Source organism: Lagenorhynchus albirostris, chromosome 10 (genome assembly GCF_949774975.1).
Source record: "Lagenorhynchus albirostris chromosome 10, mLagAlb1.1, whole genome shotgun sequence".
Lineage (NCBI taxonomy): Eukaryota > Metazoa > Chordata > Mammalia > Artiodactyla > Delphinidae > Lagenorhynchus > Lagenorhynchus albirostris.
In genome coordinates, this window is record NC_083104.1 from 30,882,453 (window position 1) to 30,887,957 (window position 5,505).

A 5,505-nucleotide genomic window follows, 5' to 3' on the forward strand; every position below is an offset into this window, starting at 1 on the left:
CCTTTTTAGAAGGCCACCAGTCATATTGGATCGGGGCCCACCCTACTGACCTCGCTTTAACTAATTACACCTGCAACCCATTTCCAAGTCCGTTCATATTCTGAGGTACGGCGGGTGGTTAGTACTTCATATGAATTTGCGGGGACATAATTCCATCACCCGTCTAGGAATGAGAAAGCTAAAGTATTATCCTCACACTCTCAACCATACTAGCTGAGGACTGTTCCTGAGGGCAGGAACTCCCTGGCTCTCCCAGCCTGCCCCCCGGATGGGCCAAGAGAAAGCCCTCAGGTGGGGTGTCACAGGATCTTGTGATAGAACACGAAGAGTATGTCCTAGAATGGTGAGTGTCTGCTATTTTCTACTCCAGGAAACCTGTAAGAGAGGAGTGGGAATAGATTGCTTCTGCCTAAGGTGCTACATTGAAAAGGTACTGAGGCCAAGACCATGATTGATTGTTGATGTCTGCCATGGGCAGTGGAGTACCAAGAGGCAGCATGCATGCCATGTGTTTGCCATTTCTTCTGCCAGGTATAACTAAATGGGTTTTTTCCTGCTTTGTAGGAACTAAGGATCTGGAATTTGAGCAGGACAGGCATGCCTCATTTTATTATGCTTTGCCTCATTGGGCTTTTCAGATACGGCATTTTTTACAAATTGAAGGTTTGTGGCAATCCAGTGTCAAGCAAGTGTATCGGTGCCAGTTTTCCAAAAGCATTTACTCCGTGTGTCACATTTTGGTAATTCTTGAAATACTTCAAACATTTGCCTTATTACTATATGTTTCTGTGATCAGTGATCTATGGTGTTACTGTTACAATAAGATTTCGACTTGTTGAAGGCTCAGATGATGGTTAGCATTTTTTAGCAATAGAGCATTTTTTAATTAGGATACGTACCTTGTTTATTGAGACACAATGCCATCGCACACTTAATAGACTACAATATGGTGTAAATACAACTTTAATATGTACTCGCGAACGAAAAATTTTGTGTGACTCGCTTTACTCCAGTATTCGCTTTATTGCGGTGGTCTGGAACTGAACCCACCATATCCCCCAGGTGTGCCTGTAATTTGAGGTGTGGCTCTGGGCAGACAGGAAGAAGCCTGATTGCCAGGAGGTGCTGGAAGAGCTGAAGGACTAAAGCTACTGAAAGCTCAGACATAAAGCTCCAGCCGGTGCTCATTGCAACCTGATTTCTCCAAGCTCTTTATCTGGCCTCAAGTTCACACCCCCTTAGAAATGCCCTGGTAAACAGACCTCGAAGTTGACCTGTGGCCAATGCCCACAACAGGCAAGGTGCCGAGCATGTTCACAGAGCTCAGTGTCCCCTTTCCCTGCGACTTAGGGCTGATCCTGAAATGACTATTGGCCAAGCCTGGATTCCTATGATGGGTTAGGAAACAGCTTCTGAATTCTGTCTTTCCAACAATAGAGGGCTGCTGGGTAAGGACCTGAGGACTGGGACGAGGCAGGGAAGGCAGTCCAGGTAGACAGAACAATGTGTGCAAAGCTGGAAGGGGAGAGAACCTCACTCAGGGCAGTTCTGGGGGTTAGAGCAGAGTGTGAAGTGGAGACAGTACATGATGAGGTTGGCAAGGTCACCCTCATGTCAGGCCTCAGATCATTCAAGGCCATATAAGCCACGTGAAATACTTTGGCCTTTATCCTGAGCTCAACAGGGACCATAGACCACTTAATCAGGGGAAATACCCACTTATTTCTCCATCAGGGTGCGTTCCTCAGCCTTCCCAGCCTGGAGAGAAAGTAACCCTTTCTTCATCTGTCTGTACTCTGGGACAGGTCAAGGTTGAGCTGAAAGGCTCAGGAAACAGGAAACAGGCTCCAGGAAACAGGAAGATGCTGACATCCCAGCTCCTGTAGGGTCATTAAGAAATATCACAAACAAGCTGGCAGAAAGATGCTGTGATGGGATTTTGGTTCCACAGAAACAGCATGCATCCGTAAAGGAATCCTGCCATGGGGGTATGCCAGCAGGAAGCAGCAGGGCGAATGGGGCCTGCCCACAGGGAGGAGACCGGGCGGATGCTGTCAGAGCAGCAAACCCCTTCTAGACAGGTGGCCTCCCTACCTGGCATCCTTTTCAGGACAGGTAGATAGCATCACCCGCATTTTATAAAGGAGGAAGCCAAGGCCCAGAGGCGTGTGCCCCAAAACACACAACTGGTAAGTGACAAACCCAGGCCTGTCTAATCCCCAAATCTATCCTCTTTCCTGACTTCACATGCTTTTTGCTGCCTGACTCTTTTAAGACCAAGACCACATGTACTGCCCCTGCTGCTCAGCCCTTGCATTTGCATCTTCCTGTGGGACTTGTCTATAACAGGAGGTGATGTGTTGCAGTGGCTGAGAAAGGGACTCCAGCAGCCCCAGAATTACAGACATTGAGCTTAGCATCATCAAGGAGAAAAGTGCCTCCCTCTCCCCAGTTCCCATAGATCCATCCCAGGAAAAATTCTGATTGGCCTTGCTTGGGTCACCTGCTCCCTCCTGAACCAATCACAAGGAATCACAGTGCTCTGATTGGTCAGCCCATTTTGACAGGTTGGGGTACCATGAAGGGAGTTCTCCCATTCAAGACCACAGGTACATGTTTAATCTTGATTTGGAGGGTCAGGGAAAACTTCCCAGAGGAAGTGACTTCTACACTGAGACCTGAAGGGTGAGTTGGACTGTTCCAGGCAAAGAGGCGGAGGAGCAGTGTTCACACAGAGGGACTAGCAATACCAAAGGCCCAGGGATACTCCAGGGCACATCATGCTCACAGCCATATCCCCATTCCTAGAGCATGCACAGCCTGCCTTCCAACCAGCGCTCAGAGAATGCTTCAGGAATACAATCCACCATTGGTGTGTGACCTTAGACAAGTCACTTGCCCTCCCTGAACTTCAGCTTCCTTCTCTACCTGGTGCTTTCATCTTCCTAACCTTCCAGGACTATGCAGGAATCCAATTCATTCAGTCCTCAAATATCTACCAAGCACCTCCTCAGCGCTCAGCGCTGTACCAAGCCTGCAGAAGACAAGGCCTGCTGTGGAAAAGCAAAGCATGCCTGGGGCTAACGCACAGGGCCAGACCTGAAGCCAGAAATCAGAAGTGGTCCAGGGGCAAGGAAAGGAAAAATGGAGAGGCTCATGGACAGTGAGGGTGGACCATGGGCTCTCTGGTCAAGTCGGAGTGGGGCAGTTTTCAGCCATTCGTGCCTTCCACTTCCTACCTCCCCACCTCCATCTCCTACTTCCCACCCTCCCCCCTCCCCCCTCCACCTACCTTGTGACCCAGTTCTGCCCTGGGGCCACCGAGTCTGTGCCCGGGCCAGTCAAGCCAGCAGGCGGGGCAGCAGGATGTTTCTTCCTGTGCCTTTGCCTCACAATTTCGTAACCTGAATAACAGGTTGAAGTAACCCCAGAAACAAGGAGGAAGGAAACTGTTTGGGGTTTGGGTAGCTGCAGAGAGAATTGTTGCCCCACCTGCATACCTGTCCCAGGTGCCTTTCTCCCTCCTGCCCCACCTTCAGATCCAGCTCCAGAGCCCCCGCTGGCTGCCAGGGTGAGCGGACTGGGGACTCAGGAGCGCAGCGAGCTCTGCAAGGGCTGAGGGGGTCACCGGGACTTGGCCAGAAGGGACGTCAGGCCAGAAGAGCCCTCACCGCCCCCGCCCCTAAAGCCAGGAGCCCTGCTTGGCAAGGACACCACGCGAGAGGCTAGCCCCCTGCCCGGGTATGTGTCCCCATCCTGTCTCTCTACTCCCTCTCTCTGAAGCCAGGTGTAAGCCTGTCCTGAGGACTTGTTCTCTGTCCCTCTCGTCCTCTGTTCCTGTCTCTCTGCTCTGTCTTCTTTCTCTCTTTCTGTCTCTGTACCTCTGCCATGTGCCTCTCCCCCTTGTCCTTGTTTTTGTCTCTCTAGTCTCTGTCTCCGTGACACGCTCTCCATGAATATCCATGTCTGTCCGTTCATCTGTCACACCCTGTGCCTGTCTTTCCATCCTGTTCCGCCCCCGGGTCTCCTGGCTTCTCCTCACATGGGGGACCCCACAGGATGTCCTTTAAGCCTCATCCAGAGGCCTGGGCTCCTGGACTACCGTAGGTCACATCCTGAGAACATTCAAGAGCACAGTATATTTTTGTATCTAAAAAAAGGTTGGTAACACGAATTTCAGAAATGTAAAGTTCTACAAAATCCCTGTGGGTGGGGCCCGGTGATAGCTCAGCTTCCTCCCCTGGAAGGTCCTAGAGGGGGAGGGCCAGGGTGGATGAGGGGATTTTCATCCTTCTCAGATAGAAAAGTGGGTTTGCCTTTGCTGTTGCTGTTGTTGAAACACCGAGGACGGACCCAGCTCGACTGCCTGGTGCCGGGTGTTGCCCAGGTCTTCTGTCTCCTTCTGGATCCTTGGCTGCTGGGCTTTGGACACAATGTCTGCTGAGACGGATTCTCAGGATAAAGAGGATTCTGGGGTGGAGAGCTGGAAGAGTGGTGGAAGCAAGTCACTGCAGTCAGAGACCCTCCAGATGGCTACGGGGTGGGGGGTCTGAGACCCGGGCCAGCAACCAAGAGCCCCGCCCTCCCCTCTTCGGAGACTCCAGAGACCTCCTGAGGGTTTTCAGCGCTGCCAAGTCACTGGTACCTGGGGGTGGCACAGCGGAGCGGTGGGACTGAGGCTGACCCTACCCCGGCCCAGGACTCAGGAAGGGGGGAAACTTCGGTTTCAACTCTCCTCCGAGACAAAAGACACTGGCAGTGCTTCCCTGTGGGGATTGGGCAGCCAAGACTTGCATCCAAATTCTGCCCCTGACCCTTGCAAGCTGAATGCCTGTGGGCCTAACAGTGGTGAGTCTTAGCTTACTTACCCCTAAAGTAGGGAGCTATGAGGATTAAAGGTGATAGTGCATGTATGGCACCTGGCGCAAGCTCACCTGTGCTATGTGGGTCCCTATTACTCTTAATTGTGGTCCATCAGCAAAGATCACTTGAGCTTCTGCTCCCTAACGGTTTCACGGGGGCTGGCCAGCTCAATGTCTCTCAGCTGGCTGGAGGACAGAACGATGGATAGATGCATGGGTAGATGGATGGATGGATGGATGGTTGGATGGATGGATGGACGGACGGACGGACGGACGGACGGACAAGTGGATGGATAGATGGACAAATGGATGGATGTATGGATGGATGGATGGACAGATGGATGGATACATGAATGGATGAGTGAATAAATCAATCCTCCAGGAACAGTGGCTGGTAGACTGCATCTTCCTCTGCTTCCTAATCTCTGCATTCAAAAAAGGCATGTTGAACTGAATACAGAATTACAGGGGCAAAAGTGAAGAAGAGGTGGGAGCAGAGAAGGAACAGATGATGGCAGACGATGGGGAACAAAACTGAAAGGACTGAGATCCCCTCAGTTTTAGGTACCCTTTCCTCATCTTCAGTCTTGTTCACTTTCAGACCCTAGATACCAGTTTCCCATTTTATTTTCTTCTCTCCACA